Source organism: Pelodiscus sinensis, chromosome 5 (genome assembly GCF_052426305.1).
Source record: "Pelodiscus sinensis isolate ZL-2025 chromosome 5, ASM5242630v1, whole genome shotgun sequence".
In the NCBI taxonomy this organism is placed as follows: domain Eukaryota; kingdom Metazoa; phylum Chordata; order Testudines; family Trionychidae; genus Pelodiscus; species Pelodiscus sinensis.
This window is the reverse complement of record NC_143056.1, coordinates 73398268-73420307: the sequence shown is the minus strand read 5'-3', so window position 1 is coordinate 73420307 and position 22040 is coordinate 73398268. Positions and strand designations below refer to the sequence as shown.

The 22040-nt window shown below is 46.9% G+C and overlaps 1 long non-coding RNA gene across 3 annotated transcripts in view; it reads left to right on the top strand.

Moving 5' to 3' along the window:
• Nucleotides 1–10107, top strand: part of LOC102449734 (uncharacterized) — a 92721-nt gene extending 82614 nt beyond the window's left edge. For all 3 annotated transcript variants that reach the window (XR_012903501.2, XR_016349674.1, XR_016349673.1), the window contains one exon: nucleotides 9574–10107. This is a non-coding gene — a long non-coding RNA (uncharacterized LOC102449734). The remainder of the gene's footprint in view (nucleotides 1–9573) is intronic.
• Nucleotides 10108–22040: the final 11933 nt, after the last annotated feature.

Here is a 22040-nt window from a genome sequence, read left to right as displayed (position 1 = left end):
AGAGATGAAGACCCCATGTGTAGAGAGATGCTGGTGTAGTGTTGGTTCTTCCAAATCCCTGTTTTTGGTTGTTTTTTTCCTTTGGGTTTTTTTTTCTGGAAAATTGAGTTTTGAACAAAACAAAAATTACTTCTGGCAAAAAACTGGGTGAAAAATGCTGACTTTTTATTGAAAACTGGACACTGAAACCCCCAAAATTTAGACTAAGACATTTGTGGTACTTTTGTTGTTTCATGCCCCCATTTTTCTCCAGGAAATGGGCTCCCTAGCCAGACTACATCTTCAAAGATGCCTTGCAGCCATTTTGACTCCAAAGAAACACTGCAGATGCTCTGCAAGAGGAGAGAACATAGCGTGTTGTGAGAAGTGTAGTCCAACCAGGCAACCCAGCCCATATGTGAGGATTAGGACATGTCACCACGATGGCTTGGTCCAGAGCCGGCCCAAGCTACAGGCTGACCAGGCTACCACCCGGGGCGCCCCATTGTAGGGGGTGCTGTGTGGGGCTGCCAAACTGGGCAGGGGTGGGGCTGCGCATGCGCTGGGCGCCTGGGGACCAGGGTCGCTGCATGCCTGGGAGCGGGGCCACACATGCGCTGCACTCCCAGGGGCGGCGCTACACGCCCGGGGTGCACGAATGGCTCGGGCTGGTCGTGGCTTGGTCTGTGGTGATTTAACATTGCGCTTAGCCAGAACAAAATATTTGTATTCAGTTCCACTAACTACTGTGTGCCAAGCAGGGGAGGAGAAATGTCTCCTCTCCAAAGAATGCTTTGTTAGCTTGTGCAAAGAATCCTGCTGCATTTTGAGAGGTGACAAGTAAGACTTAAAGTGGGTCATCAAGGTGGCCAAAAAAGGGGAGGAAGAGAGAACATAGACATGGCTTAGAGGAGAGCAGGTTCTAGTGACACAGTCAAGTTTGATATGCAGCTCACTGACTGACAGAAAGAGAGCTCAGTGACTATCTCCACCTTGGCTGTTTTCTGCCCTTTTCAGAACAAAAAGTAACTCACATTTAGGCCCTCACACATACAATGGGGGAGGTGGTGTTGTGCTCTGAGAATGGGGTTTAGATGCCCCTCATACAAACGGAATCTGTTATAGTTTGCTTTCTAACTTCAGAACTCTGGGACGTCATGGTCCTGTTTGTCAGTTAATGAGCCTTTTTATACTCTCGTGTCATGAGTCAGGCATCAGACCCAGTCAGTTTCTATACAGCCAATACTATTACCCCATGCTCAGTCACTGACAAACTCACAATTTCCTATTAGTGTCCATTCTGCACCTTTTCTGTAATATGAAGATTTGTGCTCTGTCCCATCAAAGGAAGAAATAACCTTAACATCTATTTATGCAAGCTGTCTGATCTATGAGATGTTTGTCAAAAATGAATGAAGTTCCATCATCACACAATAGTAGACTTCTTATTTGTTCAAGTCTATGTTAAACCTTGGCAAGAAAGACACCAGCTCCAGTGTTTGCACTGAGTGCTAATCCTCCTAGATTTATTATAGTCTGGCACAGTTCTCACAAAAATCATAGATTTTTGTTTCATTTTTGCTAAAAACATGAGTAGCTTCTGTATTCCCAGTTTAAATATTTTTACAGACCAATTCCCAATACATGTCTTTAAGTCCTATTTGAGTTCTGTGTCTAGTGTTTATTTTATTTCTTTCAGCATAGATTTTCAAAATATTTTTACCATCCAGCATTCCTGTATCGTGTATGAAAGCGTCTGGCTATTTTGCATTTCATACAGATATGTAGGGCAAAATATGAATTTTATTATATAGAAACAGGAAATATACATTTTGAACTAGGCTATGTCTACACTACAGAGTTTTTTCAGAAAAACGGCTGTTTTTCTGAAAAAACTTCACTTACGTCCACAGTACAATCATGTTCTTTCGAAGAAAAAAAGAGCTCCTTTGGAAAAAAAATGTGTGTGGACAGGGAAAAGGGAGTTTTTTTGAAAGAAGAGAAAAGAGGAAAAAGCACAGGTGCCCTGGTGGCCATTCTGCCCATAGTAATCACAGCTGAAATGCGAGATAGCGTCCATTCAGTGTGGACGCTATCTTTTGAAGAAGCAGATCGCTTTTTTGATGCACTTTGGCAGTGTGAATGCTTTCTTTTGGAAGAAGTTTTTTTGGAAGATCTCTTCTGGAAAAGCTTCTTCCAAAAGAAGCCTGCAGTCTAGACGTAGTTTTAGATGGTATTGAATTTGTACTCTCTGGTTAGTAATGGAGCCAACATTTATTATCTGCATTATCTAATTTCATTCCTTTGCTGTTGTTTTGTATTTACAGTCTGTATTCCATGACTTAATAGATTTATGTGGTTTTCCATTTCAAAACATAATCATACAATTACATGTTCATTTAGATCATTTTGATTGCTGAAACTTCACGCTGATTGCTGTAATTTTCTAGATCAGATAGCTTTGTTGGGGCCTTTCCTTTTTTTAGAACAGAGTAAATAATCTGTATAATTGTATAACCATAATCTAATAAACTCAAATTGAGCTTGTTTGTTTATTTAATTTATTTATTTATTAAAATCACTTACTTGCATTTGTTTTAAGGATTGTCCATTTCTGAAGAAATCCTTCTATTTGTTTCACTGAGATTTACTCTTTACTTTTATAACATCCAGAGGTCCAGGTTTCTTCCCTGATTTTAATGATGAAATCACTTACCTCCACTTTCATTGAGTGGAGTGAGTGCAGCCTGGCTCTGCCCAACCAACCAGGCTCTGCCCAACCAGGAGGTAAGAGACAGTGGTGCCTTCTAAGGATGTTAAATATTGACTAATCGAATAGTCGATGCATTTTGCATCGACTATTCGAATAGTCAATAGGGCGATTCTGCCTTTGAAGTGTAGCAACAGCACTAGGGCTGTTGCTACTCTTCAAAGGCGAAAGTGCCATATGGAGCCCGGGATCAGCTGGGGACTCCAGCTGATCCTGGGCTACATGTGGCGCTGCTACTTTGAAATGCCACGTGCAGCCTGACGCTGGGCTCCCCACAGCATTTCAAAATGGCATGCTGCTCAGTGCCCTGGGATCAGCTGGGGAGTCCCCAGCTGATCCCAGGTTCCACCTGATGCTGCCTCTGAAACGCCGCGTCCAGTTTGGAGACACCCCAGCTGGCCCTGGGCTGCACATGGTGTTTCAAAGTGGCAGCGCTGCGTGGAACCTGGGGTCTGGCCCCAGGCTTCAAGCGATGCTGTCGCTTTGAAATAGCCCCTTCTCTTCCCCTCCTACCCCCACTTGCTGCCTTCTTTCTGATAGAGGCAGCAAGAGGGCGAGGGAGCAACTAGTTGACTAGCATGTTGATTGTCTGATAAACATTTGCTCATCAGATAGTCAACTACTCCTTCACATCCCTAGTTCCTTCCCCTCTGGCTTGAAGGGAGGTCACAATTATTCTACAATTATTCTAATCGTACTAAGGATTTCAGAAATTTGGGAAGACAGTACATGAAAAAAACAGTGCTAGATATTCTGAGGTTATTCAAATAATGAATATGAAAATAAAATATTAGGAGTCCACCAAAAGCCCTGGCTCCCACAGGTGCATGAACACCGGGCTTCAGCTCCAGCGGTTGTAATGTGGTGGGCGGCTGCCGCAGCTGAAGCCCACTGTTCGTGGTGGCTCTGGAGGGTAGGGTTCACCGTGGCCCCCTCAGCCACCCAGTGTCAGCCCTAACTGCGAGAGCCCCTCACTCCTCTACTACTGCCCAGCACTAGCCACTGACCCAAGAGTCTCCTGCACCCAACCCTTCCCAGTGCCAGTCTCTGGCCTTCAGAGCCCTCCCAGTGGCAGCCTCCCATCCCCAATGCCTCAGTGCCAGTCCCCACCCCTTAGAGCCCCCTACAACCAGCCCCCCCCCAGTGCCATCCTCCTGTTTCTAGAGCTCCACTGCACCCACCCCAGGCTCTCCCAGTGCCAGCCCCCAGTCCCTAATATTAGCCCCATCCCCAGAGTCCTTCAGTGACAGTCCTGCCCCTATAGTCCACCCCCCCCATTACTAGGCCCACCCACAGGACCTCCCAGGGCCAGCTCCCCACCCCAAATGCCCCAGTGTGGCCCCCCAACTCTTAGAGCCCCCCCATGCCTTAGAGCTCCCATGTACTGTACTAGCTCCACCCCCAGAGCCTCCCAGTGCCAGCCCTTTGCCTCTTAGAGTCCTCCATCCCCAGAAGCGCTCCCCACCCCTGGGGTCCCCAGTACCTGCCCCACCCACCTTACCTAGCCCAGCATTGCCTCCCAGCTGCCAGCTGAGTGTTGTTGCCTGGGTTGCAGCTGCTCTAAGACTGCTATGCTTTTGTGGAAAAGCGTCCGTGCCAATCTAGACACTCTGTTCCGAAAATGCTTTTAATGGAAAACTTTTCCATGAAAAGCATTTCCGGAAAATCCTGCCAATCTAGACGCAGCCCTGGTGTAGCTGTACTCAACATGGTCTAGTGGAATTTCTGTTGTGTACTAGTATCTGATGTCCCCTCTTGGCCTTAATTTTATTTGTGTCATGCTTAAAAATTATGGTTAAAGACAGGTCATGGGAAATAAAAACTCACAGCAACCTACAGCCTTCATTAAAAACTCCGATGGGGAATTTTTAACACTAAGGATATTTAACAGTCTGGAGCAGGGGTTGACTTACTGCTGCTCTAGCTCCCAGCTGCAGCTCCAGCCCAGAACATCCATTTGCTCCTCTTCCCAGAGGATGAGAAGCACTTGTCTCGAGCTATTTCAGCAAGCTAAGGGCAGGAGGGAGGCAGGGCACATGTGAAAATGCTGCCTTTCACTATATATCAACTAGGGCTGTGTCTAGACTGGCCAGTTTTTCCGGAAAATCAGCCGCTTTTCCAGAAAAACTTGCCAGCTGTCTACACTGGCCGCTTGAATTTCCGCAAAAGCACTGACTTCCTACTGTAAGAAATCAGTGCTTTTTGCAGAAATACTATGCTGCTCCTGTTCAGGCAAAAGTCCCTTTTCCGCAAAACTTTTGTGCAAAAGGGCCAGTGTAGACAGCTGAGATTTGTTTTGCACAAAAAAGCCCCGACTGCTAAAATGGTGATCGGGGTTTTTTTGCGCAAAAGCGCATCTAGATTGGCCATGGACGCTTTTCTGCAAAAAGTGCTTTCTAGACGCTCATGCCAATCTAGACGCTCTTTTCCGAAAATGCTTTTAACGGAAAACTTTTCCGTTAAAAGCATTTCCGGAAAATCATGCCAGTCTAGACGTAGCCTAGCAGTGAGGCAGATAGGCCTCTCACTCACTCATCCAACATTACTAACTTCATACTCATGTTGGTGGCGGAAAGGTTCTCATTCTGCTCTCATCTTCTCGGATATTGCCCTCCTCTGCCTTATTGTCACCTGCCTTCTGCTCTCCTGAGTTCCCTCAGATCGCAAGTTAGGTATGGGGTCTAGTTGGCATCTTTGATGCCAGTGTTGCTGGTAATTAAGGAAGAAGAAGATCGCTGAATCTGCTTCCTTACTCCACCATGATAGTCATGTGACTCCACATACAGAGAACTGGTAAAGCTGAATACAGGAAGTCCATTCCAGAGAGTAGAAGCTGAAGGAACTCATGAAAACAATGGCAATATTATTTGAAGGGAGAAGGATAGTGTAAGGCCCTGGACAAGATAAAACACTAACATGCATTTTAAGTCAAAATTAAACAAGCCCTATAATGTTACCCCCAAAACTACAAGTCTCTCTTATACTTATCGGTCACTGAAATACACTGAAATTGGGATGGTTATATTTTTGTAAATTGTTATGTATAATATAATGGTGACGCTTTGTTTAACTAAAAGCCTTCATGAATGCTGACTGGGGAAAAGTTCTTGAAATATAAATGGATATGAAAGAAGAAGCACTCAGTTGTAATGGTGTGTATTATTATGGAATCATTTTCTTGTAAATCAAATTTGGCAAAGACCACTGAAAGGTATCCAGGAGGCCAGAATGAAAAGTCTTAGCACTAATCAGCAATCCCTGCAGTGGGAATTAGACTTTATTCTGCCCTCAAGTTACAGCTGTGTTGTTCTGCAGCAAAATCTGCTACCTAGGCAGATGTTTGCTAATTACACCCTCACTGAAATGAACACACAGCTGTACAATGCACATAGTGACTTTTGTACTAACTCTAAGTCAAGGCAGCTGATAGGAGGAACCTATTTCATGCAGCATATCAAAGATTTTACATTGGAGTTGCAAGTGGTTCTGTTATATAAGCCCAATGAGCCTGGGACACTCAAACATCAAGCCCATATGCATGAAATAAAGTCCAAACTCCTGATTATCATCATCTGATATAAGTCAATGTATTTCAGTTATCTTAAATGGAGCTACTCTGATTTACACCAGCTGCAAATCATGCCTAGCAGGACATCATAAGTCCTTCTCCTAGTGCAACCATTTACACTAGTGCAAACCAGGGTTTCAGTTAGTCACTAGCAGGGATCAGGAAGGGGCTGCCTCTCCAGTATATTCTGAGAGGAATGTTAAACATTTCTTCCTTCTGAAGCATCAAGGCTGGCCCTGTCTGGAGAAGGGACATTAGGTGATATAGGCCAGGGCTCTGAGGTAGCACCAAGCATTCTTTTTTCAGGTGGTTGGCAGGCTAACTTTTGGCTACATAACTAGGGACTAGCTGATCCCCATATGTGGGGCTAGGAAGGAATTTTTTTTCAGGTCAGATTGGAAGTGACTTTGGGTTTTTTGCCTTTCTCTGCAGTATGTAGGTGTGAGTCATTTGCTGGGATTATATAGGTACACCTCACTTCATCATTTCCCTGTCACTGTGTTGGCCTTGAGCACTGGTGCACCTCTGACAATTCCATTCTTTGCCTGTGGCACATAATAGTCTAGTCACTTGTGGGCTGTAATACTTGGTCTCCCTTCAGTTGTTAGGCTTATTGTGTGGGTGCTGGTGGCCTGTGACATTTAGGAAGTGAAACTATATTATCACATTAGATGATCCCTCAAACTCTGTAACTCTGAATTATACGCAGAAACACTTCAGAAACAGTGAGAATGGTCTGATACTTTCTTTTATAGTATAGAGGATACTATAGAGCAGTGGTTCTCGATCAGGATTACATATAGTGAATATGCAGAGATATGCAATAGGACACAACTATTCATCTAGATATTTGCCTAGTTTTACATCATCCTACATAAAAAGCACTAGCAAAGTCAGTGCAAACTAAAATGCATGGAAGGACGATACTTGTACAGTTGATTTCTTTTCTAATTATATGATAAAAATGAGAAAGTAAAAAAATGTTCAGTAGTAGTGTGCTATGATACTTTTGTATTCTTATGTCTAATTATGTAAGGAAGAGGTTTCTAAGGGAGGTGAACTGTGGGGATAAGCAAAACAAAGCAGACTCCTGAAAGAGGCATAGTAGTTTGGAAAGGTTGAGAGCCATTATTATAGAGGTGTTACTATGCTAACTTTGTTGTATCACATTTCTTACCAGGACAATGTCTAGTGGTGAAAAACGTAATATTATAACCTGATAAGAGAAGAAGCTGGTCTCAGAACAGAGAGATATTAGTCAATCTAAAATCTCTTCAGTAACACTTGGCAACTCTGTAATGTCTTACGTCTGATGGTCTAAAAGTGCTTTAGAGATATTCATTCTAGATATGGGACAAATCTCTTAGATTGGACTCTATTTTTTCACAAAGCCATTCTTATTGAAAGTATATAACATTTTCTTTGTAAATGTATAAAACTATTATAAACGGGAAATATTTTGATTTAACAAAATCCTGAACTAGCACATACTTAATATTGAGTGGGTTTTGCATAAAGCAACCTTTTTATTATGCAAAAGGCATAATAGTTTTAAAATTAAATGTAAAAACTTAAATCTCACAGTGACAAATATATAAAGTGACAAAAATAACTCAATTAATGTCTTAAATGTTGGTTTTGTTAGTCATAGCTCTAAATCATGAAGAAAACAAGTACATGGTAGATAACTCACAAAAGGCAAAATGCCACTTTATGGGGCACAAGAGCAAGTTTCATAAAGCTTGATTGAAGCCTCAGTGGCACCAAGCAGATTAATAAAACTGTTAAAAATTTACATAATACACAGCAGGGCCATCCTTACCCATATGCATCTGCGTAGAGCACCCAAAAATTTGAGGCATCACTGAGGCTGTGTCTACACTCGCAGCTTCTTGTGCAAGAATGGCTGTTCTTGCGCAAGAATCCGCAGAGCGTCTACACTGCCCATCCGCTCTTGCGCAAGTAAATGTACAGTATGGCGTGATAAGAGATGGCTCCTTGCGCAAGAGCTACGCTGTTTTCTATCAAGCTTAAGCTCTCTTGCGCAGGAGGTCTTGCGCATGAGGGCAGTGTGGACGTTCGGCAAGCGTGTACTTGCGCAAGAATTGGCCTCCAGTGAAAAACACAGGTGGCCTCTCCGACACTCCGTACAGGCAATCACCACTCATTGGTTCCCCCTAATTGGCCTCCCCTTAAAGGCACAGGCACGGAGCACAGCCATTTGCCACGTGCCGCTCGGGTAGCAGCCAGAGGGAGGAATGGCAGCTGCCCAGCCTCAGCCAGGTCCCTCAGACCCCATGGAGGAGCCACCCCAAAGCACCCAGCATGCCTGAAGGGGCAGCAAGCGGCAGGCTCCATGCTGGAGCACCGCTGAGGTGACTGCCCTCCTGGACCTTTGGGGAAAGGAGGCGGCCCTCTGGGACCCCAAGTCCCGGAGGAGGAATGCACACATTTTTGCCCAAATGGCCCAGGCACTAGCCAGAAAGGGACACCCGGCCCGGACCCTGGAACAGGTCCGGGCCAAAGTGAAGGACCTGCGCCTCACCTATGTGCGGGCCAGTGAACATGGGGGTGGCGGAGCCACTGCCTGCCCCCATTATCACCACCTGCACCAGATCTTGGGGGACAAAGGGGCCACTCCACTGCTGTCCTAGGTGGACACGGAGGAGGAGGGAGACTTTGAGCTTTCTGTTCGGGAAACAAATTGAGAGGATAAAAATGAGAAAATATACATGTCTGGGATTTTTTAGCTAAGATGTAATGTAGACTGTCATGTAATGTCAAGTGTGTCCGGTATTTTTGTTGAAACCATCCGGCAACCTTACGTGCAGCCAGACCAAGTGGCACAGAAACGCGGCAGCTAGCCCCAGCACATGCCTAGGACACCAGGGATTCCGCTCGACCAGACCGGGGGTGGGACGGGAGGTTTGGCCAGGAGTAGGCCAGCCCCAAGATTGCAGGCCTGACCCCACACAGCCTAAAGGGTGCTGCACACAGCATACATCCATGGCCACCTCTGGGACACTGTAGCTTCCCCTGGAAAAGGCACAACAGGCCCCCCCAAGCACATGCGGCCCCCCTGTGGGCTCCTGAGTCACCTTGGGACCCCCCTTCCTGGTGCCCCAGGGGAATTCCCCCTCACCAGCCACACCTGCCCCCGGGCATCGTGACGTGCTGGGAGGAGGGCACGGGGCTCTGGAACACCATTTGGGGCAGGGCTAACTGACCATGTTGCTCTCCTCTGCTTCTCCTGTAGTGGGACCCCCAGCCAGCGAGGGACCTTCCAGCTCCATCCCGCCGGTGCAAAGGATCCAGGGCCCGTCGCAGCGCTCCCGGGACTGCCACCTCCTGCTCCACCACCATGTCTGCGCGATTGAGCGCAAGGAGCGCGCTCTGACAGAGAAGATCCGCGCAGATGTGGAGTGGCGGGATCGGGTGTAGGGCCAATACCTGGAGCGCTGCGACCGTGTCTGCACTCTCCTGGGCACCATTGCCAATTGGATGGGCCTGTGCAGCAGCCCAATGCTGCCAGGCCCCCCTCTGCCACCCTCAGCTCTCTGCCCACTTCTCCTCCTGCCTTTCCCATGCCCCCTCCTGAGGTCCCTCACCCTCGGCACCTCCTGGTGCAGCCTGCCCCAACCCGGCACAAGGGGTGGAGGTGCCCCTGCACCCATGGGGGTGGGAGAGGCCTCCATTATCCATCATGAGGCCCCTCCTCCCAGTTCAGAGTCCCCTCCTACCCCTTCCCCACAGTGCACTCCCTTCCCCATGTAAATAAAGAAGTGCCTTATGTACAGCAAGTGCATTTTATTTATTGGGAGGTGAGGGAAGGGTGGCAGGAAGGGGTGGTGATGGGAGCGGGAAGTGGCGGCACAGGGGCATCCCTGTGGTAAGAGGTGTAGGAGTGGCCTATTGTGAGGACTGGTCCAACATCACTCGGAGGGCTTCCCGGACCCAAACCCCGTGGCGGTTGGTCTGCCGGGTGGCAGCCATGCGGGGCTGCTGGTAGGCCTGGCCCTCACCTACCATCCACCCCGGGAGGAAGGCTTCCCCCATCCCCTCAATAATATTGTGGTACACGCAACATGCCGAGATGACCTCCGGGATGTGGTGCACCCCCATGTCCAGGCGGGTCAGGAGGCACCTAAACCGTGCCTTCAGACAGCCAAAGGTGCACTTGACAGGATTGCAGGCCCGGTCCAGGTGGCTGTTGAAGGTGGCCTGGCTGTGGTCCAGGTGGCTGGTATATGGCCGCATCAGCCAGGCCCTCAGGGGGTAGGCTGCATCCCCCAAGATACCCACTGGCATCCTGACATCCCCAATAGTGAATTCCGCCTCCAGCCTGTGGCACAGGCCTGAGTGCCTGAAAATGCGAGCATCATGGGCCCACCCGGACCACCCCACATAAATGTCCTGGAACCGGCCCTGGTGATCCACTAGCGCGCTTGGAGCACCACGGAGAAGTAGCCCTTCTGGCTTATGAACCAGGCCGCTTGGTGCTCTGGTGCCTGGATGGGGATGTGGGTCCTGTCTACGGCTTCCCCGCAGTTCAGGAACCTGAGGCTGGAGAAGCCGGTATTGGTGGTGTCCACGTCCGAGGGGTGGATCACCCTCTGGAGCAGCACATCATTGATGGTGTTGATGACCTGCAGAGGGATGCATGGAACGAGACACAGTGCGTACATGAGCCCCTGGGGTGTGCTCACCCTCCCTTTGATGGCCCCTCCCCCAACCAGGCCAGGGCCCTCTCCCCCTCCACCACCAGTGGGGCTGTGTGCAGGAGGGACAGCATGACCCTCTGTGTGCGGGGCTTCTACCTGCCCCTACAACCTTCCCCCGCCCGGTCTGGCCCCTTCCCTCTCCCAGGACGAGCCCATGGTCCACAGAAGGCCTTACCTGCTGGATGACCACGCCGATGTCGGACCTGCCCATCCCGAACTGGTTTGCCACGGAGCAGTAGCTGTCCGGGGTGGCCAGTTTCCAGAGGGCAATCGCAACCCCCTTCTCCACGGGGATGGCGGGGCACAGGCAGGTGTCCTGATTCTGGAGCACAAGGGTGAGCCAGGTGCAGAGCTCATGGAATGTCCCCCTGTGCATCCGGAAGTTCTGCACCCATTGCTGTGCTCTCTCCATTGTCCCAGCACCAGGCGCTCCCACCAGTCCCCACTGGTGTCATAGCTCCAGAGGCGCCTATTGGTGGGGTGCGGGTGCCTGAGCCCAGCTGCAGCCGTGGCGAGGTCCTGCACCTGCTGCCGTCTCCAGCTCCTGCTGGAGCAATATGGCTCCCTGGTGGAGGAGCTCCACAGCCTCTGTAATGGCCATGAGGAGCGGATGTTGCTGGCTGGGGTCCTCCTGCTCCATGGCTGTGATGGTGGCAGCGAGGGTGCCCAGGGGCACTTGCCAAGAACAGAGGTGACAGGTGCTGTTCTGGCTCTCGCTCCCTCAAAAGGGTGCGTGAGCATGTAGCCACAGGGAAACGGCCGTCCAGGAGTCCCTTTAAGTACGTATCCCAGTGGGAGTCTGGCGCATGTCCACAGACGCTGCTGGTGACCTCTTGACATGGCTGATTTGCTTCTGGAGACACGTTCTTGCGCAAGGGCTTCCCGCCAGTGTGGACGCTTTCTTGCGCAAGAGCTCAACATTCTTACGATGCGGTTCTGGCCAGTGTAGACGTTTTCTTGTGCAAGAGATCTTGCGCAAGTATACTTGTGCAAGATATTCCTGTGCAAGAACCCACCAGTGTAGACATAGCCTGAGACTAGGTGTGTCTAGACTACAGGGTTTTTTTAGAAAAAAGTGGCCTTTTTTTCAAAAAAAACGTCACCTGTGTCTAGACTGCTGCCATGTTCTTTTGGAATTAAATTGAAAGAACACGGCAGTTTTTTCTACAGTGGAAACCCTCATTTTACGAGGAATAACACCTTTTTTCAAAAGTGCTCTTTCGAAAAAGGTGTTATTGAACGCAAACAGTGCTTTTTTGAAAAAGTACATCCAGACTGTGTGGGTGCTCTCTTTCAAAAAAGCAGCTTGCTTTTTCAAAAATACTGGTTGCTGTCTAGACGATCTCTTTTGTAAGAAGCTTTTTCAAAAGATTCTTTCGAAAAAGCCTCTTTTGAAAGAGGCTTGTAGTCTAGTCGTAGCCTTAATGTCCACCCACCTGTCTCTTCCTATCCCTTTTCTGTGCCTGCTGCAGCCTAGTGAGTCTAACTATGGAGAGGAGCTAGTTAATTTAAAAGTGAAAAAGCCTGCCAGACCTGTTAGCAGAACACTGAGCCTGTAAAAGAGCTATTCAAGTGTCAATGAATCCATTTAACAAACATTTGGAACCTCCTGTGTCAGTTTCTGAATTTATTATATCAGGCTACATGTAGACTGCGGTTGGGGTTTTTTTGGGGGAGGAGGGGAGATATGCAAAGTGCAAACTGCAATTTGCATATCTTTTTCCGCTTTTTTTTCGGAAGAGGCTTTTCCAAAATTTGGCCCATCTACACAGGGTTAAATTTCAGAAAAACCTCCTCTTTTGGAACATCCTTTAACCTTCTCACCGAGAGGAATACAGGAAGCTGAAAGAATGCGCCCGCTTTTTCGGAAACTGTTCCAAAAAATTGGATGCGTTCCCTGGAGGTATCCCGAAAAAACTGCTCTCTAAACATAGCCTCAATCTACAGGATCTGAGTTTGAAATATTTTTAAAGCAAATTTTATTAGTGTGTTGCTGAAGATTACAAAACCACATCTCTAAAAAATTGTCATCTGCCCTGCCACCCCTCCCAGGATTGACATCAGACGCAATGGCACCAGTTAGCAGTACTGAGTAGGGCCCCATAAATCCTAAGAGTGGCCCTGATATATCGGTTAAGAAAAGAATGTCCATACACCTGGTTATAGTGCTTAGAAGCCTTAAATTATCCACAAATACAAATGTCTCAGAGAGGTAGCCATGTTTCATATGTTAGTCTGTAAGGTGCTACAGGGTTACTTGTTGTCCACAATACAAAGTTTGTTAAATGTCGAAGATCTATATCTATATCTATATCTATATCTATAAAATACATAAATTTAGGTGACTAAATTTAACAAAACAGTTTAGATATTAGCATCCAGTTATTCAGGCATATTACTGATGAAAAGTTATACAAAGAGTTGGTTGTGCAAAGTAGATATATCAATCAAGTGAAAATTGACCCTCAATAGTTAAGAATTTAGGGCAGATTGTGAGTTAGGGCAGTATTTGAGTTACTTTCCTGACCATGTTTCTCATCAACTCTCAGTTCATCCTTCTTGGTATTGCTGTCGTCTGGTGATGTGTTCTTTTTCTAGGCAGATGTCCCTTCACCATGTGATGGCATCCGACACCATGAGTTTCCTCGTCACCCAAGCGTATTCAGCATTGACCCAATGACCAATTCGACATTCTCTCAACACTTGCTTGTTTCTGGGATCCCATGAGTCCAGGCTCTGATGATCAATGCATGAGTTTGAACCTTATAGCTCCTAGGTCTGAAGATGTGACCAGAGGTGTGTATTCCTTCAGCTTTTGAGATTGGGCATCATGGATGGCTAGAGTTCTGTTCTCAAAAGGCACTGTGGCATACTGCTATGATGCTGTGAATTCAGTAAACATGTAAGCATAGCTTAGAGGATACAAGGATAGCGGTCAGGGCTGGGCCATGCCTAGCAGTTTGGGAAGCCACAGCCTCCCCAAGCCGTCCCTACTTGGCCCTACCTGATCTGACCTTTAAGCCAAAAAATTTGCTAACCCCTGCTTCAGCATCTAAAATGAAAGGGTTATTATAAAGAAAAAAGGTATTCCTGTGTACATTTTTGTGAATTTATCTGGAACTATTTTCACAGAATTTGTGAAGTTGTGAATTAGGCTGCTTGATGTGTCGGGACAGCTTAGAATACTACTGCCTTAGATTTAGTGAAGGTCTGATTGTAGGGATAAGACTTTGTCATTCCTCTAAAGCTCATTATATTGTCATGATGTTTTACAATATTTTAAAATGACATTTATGTTATTATATCTTTTACTATTGTGTCCAGCTCCCTTAAATCCTCTACTGTGTTTTTCCCCTTTATACGTTAACACAACCTGGTAGATCTACTTTCACTCCATTTGATGGCACCATGAGATTTTGTCTGTGACCAATATCACAATGGAACAGCAAAGAGCTGATTGTACTATTTGAGCTGATGTTGATGCCTGTTGTAACTGAGGGAAGAGGTCAAGACATGGCTAAGTAAGCATGAAAGGAAAAAGGGAGAATGAGAGCAGAGCAAACTTTTCAATTGATTCAGTTTCTGTTTAGAGGAAAAGGCTGTTATCACGGCTTTGATGGAGGCAGCGCTCATCCATGCAGCCGCAGATAAGTGAAAGGCAATTCCAGGTGTTCTCTTGGAACTCTGGGGAAAAAGTAATGTTTTTCCTGTAAAGATGTCAGCAGACTCCCAGAGACTCATTTCATCTGATAGAAGAAACTTTCCCAAACAGAGTAGGGGCCAACAATCTTGCTGGGTGCTTAACTTGAGGCCAAATAGACCAGAGACGAAAAAGAATGAGTGAAAGTAGTTTCATGAGCTCTGTTAGGGTATGTCTGCACTTGCAGCCTAATTTGAACTAGGGCTGCAAATGTAGGCATTCAGAATTGCAAATCAAGCCTGGGATTTAAATATTCTGTGCTTGATTTGCATGTTCCCGGCCAGGCGCCATTTTTGAAATGTACAATCCCGGACTAACTGCCCGTGTCTACATGCGGCAGGGAAACGTGCGTTCAAAATAAAGCCCTATTTCGGACTACCTGTTAAACCTCATTGCAGGAGGAATAACAGGTAGTTTGAAATAGGGCTTTATTTCAAACGCCCATTTCCCTGCCGCATGTAGACGCGGGCAGTTAGTCCGGGCTTGTACATTTCAAAAATGGTGCCCAGCAGGGAACATGCAAATCAAGCGCAGGATATTTAAATCCCAGGCTTGATTTGCAATTCCGAATGCCTACATTTGCAGCCCTATTTCGAATTAGGCTGCAAGTGTAGACATACCCTTATAGAAAAGGTGTGGTAAGGTCCGGGAGCAGAGAAGACCATCCTCCTTCTTCATGATTGCAAGGAGACGTCTGCTGGACCTGCTGATAACATGTGTCTCAGTAAGCCCTGCTCATTGTTCCACTTCACTCTGCCTAGTGAATAGTGCAGATGACATTTATTGGTTTATAGGTGTTTATGTAAAATTAGTAGGTATCAATGCATTTCCTAGTAGACTGATATCAAGATCACAGCTGCTATCAAAAGGTCCAGGAATGAGTGGACCAGGGAGACTGACTTCTGCAGAAGTGATCCATGCAGCAAAAGGTAGGGATGTGAATGACTAGTCGATTATCTGATAAGCATAGTCGACATACTAGTCAACTAGTCGCTTCTCCCACCCTTGCTGCCTCTATCAGAAAGAGGCAGCGGGGAAGGGGTGCTTCAAAGTGGCAGTGCTGTGTGGAGCCTGGGGCCAGACTCCACGTGGTGCTGCTGCTTTGAAATGGTGTGTGCAGCCTGCCTAGGGCCAGCTGGGAGTCCCCAGCTAGCCCTGGGCTTAGAGCCGAAACTAAGGTTTTCTGCGCCTGGGGCAAGCTACTGAAATGCATCCCCTCCGCCCAAAAAATGATAACATTCTTAATTTTTTGTATTAATTTTATTCATTGCACATGTTGTTAATTGCACATATACTGAGATTGCAAATAGATGAAAGATATAAATGAGATAATAATTTAACTTTCTAATGTTTAATTTTGCACCTCTAAATGTACTGTGCCTGGGGCGAGTGCCCCACTTGCCCCACTCTTGTTATGGCTCTGCCTCGGCTGCATGTTGCATTTGAAAGTAGCAGCGCTGCATGGAGCCCAGGGTCAGCTAGGGACTCAGGCTATATATACATTACGGAGTTTTTCTGGGATACCTGAGGTATCCCGGAAAAACTCCACTGCATCCGGGGAATGTGTCTGCTCTTCCAAAAAAATTTTTGGAAGAGCAGACGCGCTCTTTCAGAAGCCCTGTATTCCTCATTTTATGAGGAATAAGGGCTCTTCTGAAAGAGGAGGTTTTTCCCACATTTGGCCCCATGTAGATGGGCCAAATGTTGGAAAAGCCACTTCTGAAAAAAAAATCTGAAAAAGGTTCTCAAATTGTGGTTCGCAGTTTGCATACCTTTTTCCAAAAAACCCCCGCAGTGTAGACCTAGCCTCAGAGTCCCCAGCTGACCATGGGCTCCATTCGGCACTGCCTCTTTGAAAGGCCACAGGGAGCATGGGGCCAGCGGGGGACTGCCTTGGGTTCTTGCTACACTTCAAAGGCGGAGGCACCCTTATCGACTGATTGAATAGTTGATGCAAATTGCATTGATTATTTGATTAGCTAATTAATCAAAATTTTACATTGCTAGCTCAATGTTGACAAACAATAAGACATTTTGGAAGGAAGCCTCTTTTGTTAGTGCCCACATGCTACATGTTCTCTTGATAAACATCATACCTCAGTCTCCAAAAAGTGTCAAGCTATTAACTTTCACCACCACTAACTCCGCCTTTTGTTCAGCCTTGTATGACCAAAATGGTGTCAGCAGAACAATGTGTATTGCTTCCAGAGGACAGTTTCTCTGTAACAGAGATGCTATGGGAGGCACAACAAGGGAGAGATCCTCTAAGTATGCGTATCTGAAAGCAACGAAGTGCCAAGGTTTGGCGATGAAAGTGCTGTTGACATGCTGTTGAGGTGCAGGGGCTACCAACCAGTCCAGAACTCGAGCAGTCCACCCCTCAATGTCTTGCCTCCCTCACAAAGAGGGGATCCGAGCAGTTATAGTCCCAAACCGGCGCTCTCCCCGGCACTGTACTCCTTGGGATTGTCTGCGGGGGGTAAGTAGGGGGGCCTGGGCCCGCCCTCTCTCACGGGCCCCAGCCCAGGGCCCTAAGAACAGGTTCTACTGAACCTGTTCAGCTGGTGGGGGGGGTTTGTCTGCAACACTCTGGCTCACCGGGCCCCACTCCAGGCCCTGCCCTGGGCTTCTTCCTACCCCGTCGCCTTGTCCGTCTCCTTTCCTCCCTTCCTTTGTCAACTCCTCCCTTTCTTTCCCTCCCCCTCTTCTCCTGGGATTCCTTGTCTCTTTTAACCCTCCTGCCCGCTGACGTCACCCGCCAACCTGCCCTCTGATGTCAGTGCGTCTCCATGCCGTACTGACGTCCGGCCCCAGCCTTTAACCCCTCCCCTGCTGCTCAGCTGGCCCGCGGCGGCCGTGCAGGGAGGGCAAAACCTCACCGTTCCCCGGGCCGCCCTGAGAAGCGCGAGCGTGACTGCTGGCTCAGTGCGGGACGGATTCGCCTCGGAGGGGCAGAGGCACTCCCCCCCCCCATCACACATGGAAAAGTCGCCCAAACTGACAACTCGCCAAACCTGTTTTTCTGACAACCTTTGTCAACATATCATTGTTAGCTCCCCATTAACAGAAAGAGTAAAGCAATGTGGGTAAACAGCCCATAGTGCCTGGCATTGCCTTCAGTCGCTAAGCACTGTGGGAATGCACAATGTAGCGGTAGGCATTTTGGAAATAAGAAAAAGTCCTGTCAGCCACCTCTTTGCTTCTCAGCTCCCCTGGGGCTTCTGGCTTAAGTTCATGCCATTTGAATGACAGTCCTTGCTGCGAACTCCAGCGTCTGCTGTGAGAAATCATGGATCCCAGACTTCTCTCCCATGTCATGTTCAATGTGCTTACGACACTGTAGCAGAGCCGCTTCTGTACTTAATAGCAGAGGAGGAAGACTCGGATGCGGATGACAGTGTGAGTGACAGGGACAGAAGCAAAATGGCATTGTATTGGGCTGTCACACAGCAGCTGTGCACAGTAAAGCATCGCTTTTGGGCTAGCGCTGATTGGTGGGATCACGTCGTCATGCAGGTGTGGGATGAAGAGCAGTGGCTACAAAATTTTTGGATGCGTAAAACAACATTCCCGGAGCTGTGTGCTGAGTTGGCCCTTGAACTGCAGTGCAAGGACACTCAAATGAGAGCACCTCTCTCAGTAGAGAAGTGTGTTGCCATTGCTTTGTGGAATTTGGCTATTGTTCAGTTGCAAATTAGTTTGGAGTGGGGAAGTCTACCATCGGGGCAGCACTTATGCAAGTGTGTACCTCAATAAATCACATTTTGCTGGACAAGACTGAAACTCTGGGAAATGTGGATGACATAGTGATTGGCTTTGCTGAAATGGGCACACACATTTCCACTATAGCACCACCCCACCTTGCCTCTGAATACATCAATCATGCGGGGTACTTCTCCATGGTGCGTCAGGAGCCTGTGGCTCACCATGGGCATTTCATAGACTTAAATGTGGGCTGGTTTGGAAAGGTGCATAGTGCATGCATCTTCAGGAACAGTGGCCTGTACAGAAAGCTGCGGGTTTGGACTTTCTTTCTAGACCAGAAAATTACAGGGTGGGGGTGCGGGTGGGAGAGTGGAAATGCCCATAATGATCTTAGGTGACATAGCTTACCCCTTACAGTCCTGGCTCATGAAGTCCTTACTGCTGTCCAGGGAACTTGGACAGCAGTAAGGAGCAATTTAAGTGTGTGTACCGCAATAAATCACATTTTGCTGGACAGGACTGCAGCTCTGGGAAATGTGGATGACATAGTGACTGGCTTTGCTGAAATGGGCTTTCCAAACTGTGATGGGGCAATTCATGGCAGACAAGGCTAAGCTGATACTGCATAATTGTTGAATGTGCCTTTGGCAGATTGAAAGTGAGATGGAGGTGGCAGGCTGGATGTTTTGGAGGATCATATCCTCAAGGTGGTAACTGCATGCTGTTGCTTACATAATTTGACTGAGAGTAAGAGTGAAGTGTTTGCCCATGGGTTGAACAATGAGACACAGCACCTGGATGCACAGTTCAAACAGCCAGACACTCATGCTGTCAGAGAAGCCCACAGGGTGGCCATCAATATCAGGGAGGCTCTGAGAAACCACTTTGACAATGAGGGGTGCTAACATTTCTGTGTGTTGGAGTTGCTTCCCTGCCTCATCTCACTGCACGTCCTGAGTGAGGCAGTCTCATGAAACCAAAGGAATATTACAAGCTTCTCCAGGGACCATGGTTGTCAAAGTCATAGCTGCTTTTATGGAGAATGGAGTGTGCTGGGAAAAAAACATTACCCGATTGTGAAATTGAGTATGGGGGCATAGAAGGAGGGTTGCTGGATAGAGAATGTTTCATGTGTGGCCATAAAGGCTGATCTGTGGTTATAGAGGAATGGTTGCTGTGAAAAGAGTCCTGCTTGTGCTGACAGGGAGGCCTTTGGCTCTGTTCACTCTGTATCTTGATAAGACACTTCTGCATCTCATTTTGAACTTCCATGAGGTTTATTTAGTATGTGTTTAGTGGTTTCTGTTCTGACTTGTATCTCCCTAGCTCTTCTTTGCTCTTTTTTCTCTGTTTGATACATTGAATGCCACAACACATCCTTGACCAGATCCTCCCTTGTCCTCTGAAGTTTTTTTTCTTTAGTTAACAGAGTTTGTCTGAGGGAGAATGTGCCTGACTTCTCAAGGTCTCTGGAAAAGTAACCATTAACAATGGAGTGACTGTACTTTTCCTAATAAAGATCGTAACAATTCAATAACATGAATGACTCTGAACAAAACTAGCCAATTTTCTTGTTACCTTAGAGGCAAACACGATTCTCTCCAGATGCTCTGATCATGGTGAGTTTTAAAGGTGGGGGGATTGGGCATGGGTCCCCAAGAATGTATAGTCTGTGCTTGTGCAGCAAGTGTACATGGAAACAATTTGTAATAATCCTACGCTAATCCACAAGCTGCCATTACTCTGGCTGATGTATCCCTGCCCAAGTTTAACACGCAAACCTAGGATCAGCTTCTAGATGCAAGCATGGGGTGCCCCACTCCTACTACAGCCAAAGTCTCTACTGCCTTGGTTCCAGCAGCACAGGCTGAGGAATGGTTTGGGAGAGCGTCGTACCACCCTGGGGAGAGAATGGCAACTCTGCCATGGAATCTGCAAATCTGCATGGGAAAATTAATAAGTACATCAGGCAAAACTGCGATACCATCTCCCAGCATGAGTCTGTTACATGTCCCATTTCCTAAGGGCCACCAAAAGCTCTAGGGTGTCCCAAGCAGAAGAGTGTCTTGAGCGATAGTCATTCCTGTTTCCCTGAGAAGATGCCATGAGGATCATTACACAATGAGCCAGACACCAGGAAATATAATTTAAAGTCTTTGGGGTTTGCAGATGGGAGGAGCACACTTAAGTACAGTGGAGACAGATGTAGAGTTCTTCCTTTGTACAATGCTTTCATGTCAGAGACCTTCATGTATAATAGAAGTGTTATGTATCCATAATCAAACCTGAGATATTCTTCTAAGGGTGATATGTGGCTGCTGAAAATACTACATTCCAAAATTAGTTCCAAATTGCAAACTGAAATTTGTGTATCTTTTTCCACTTTTCTTTTGAAAGAGGCTTTTCTGAAATTTGGTGCGTCTGCACAGCGCCAAATTTTGGAAAAACCTTCTCTTTCGAACCATCCCTTTACAGGGATGGTGAAAGAATGCATCTGCATTTCCACATTTTTTTCGGAAAAGTGGATGCATTCCTTGGATGTGCTGCACTCTAGACATAGCCTTAGTTACAAATCAGCATAGCTGAAGAAAGAATGATAACATGGGTGGGAAAAATGTTTACATTGGCCTGTTTTGGGAGTATCAAAGACTCTGATTCTCACTTATCTCAGGCTCTCTTGCTGTCTAGTTCTTGGATTTAAAACACCCTTTATAAACAGAGCATTTATCAGAGTTCTTGCCCAGGAGCTGTTTCTGGAAAATAGAAGAACTGTTTTGTTTTGCTACTCCCAATCGGTCTCCCACACGCCCCCTCCCGGGCTACCCCCTCCTCTTCCACCTGGCTCCTGCTCACAGCTGCAGTCCAGAAATTACCTAAATGCCCATTTCATGGAGCTCTTCATTTCACTTTCTTCTGCTATTTTAATTGTTCAGTTATACAAGCTCTCTGCTACATTTATTATTGCTGCCACACTATCTGTCATCATATATAATGACTCTAAACTGTTGTTTAGTCTGCCTCTGTGCTTCTTTCATTATGAAAGTTTTCAACTAATTTATTTCTCTGCATGTGTCCTGTACTTGTTTTCAGGACTTTACCCTGTATCCTGTACCTTACTTGAGTATTTCTATAATCCATCCATATATCAACTTCTCCTTCCTCTAACTCCACTTCCTCTTATCCACATTAGCTCTATTTCCACCTTTTCTTGTTATTGTGGTATCCGTCTTTCCCCCACCATTGCTCTTGAGTGTCCTTACCTTTCCATTTCCTCTGTCTTACTTTAGTGATCCCCCTCCTATCCTGGTGCTCCTTCATACCTTCCTTCCTCTGTGGTCTGTATACAGGCAGCCACAATTAATTCTCATTCCTTCCCATTGGATGCCCCTTCTACAATTTGTGCTCTCTTTAAAACTCTACAAGCCATGACCTCTTTATCTCCTGTTACCCTCTTGTTCTCACAGAAATCTTCCCTCATCAATTTAGCTTTTGTTAAAGCTATCTCAATGATCTTCTCTTTTTCTCTCTGTCCACTTGACCTACAGCTGTAGTAAAGTTCCCATTCTCTTGCTTTTTCTCATTCACCTCCCTTCTACT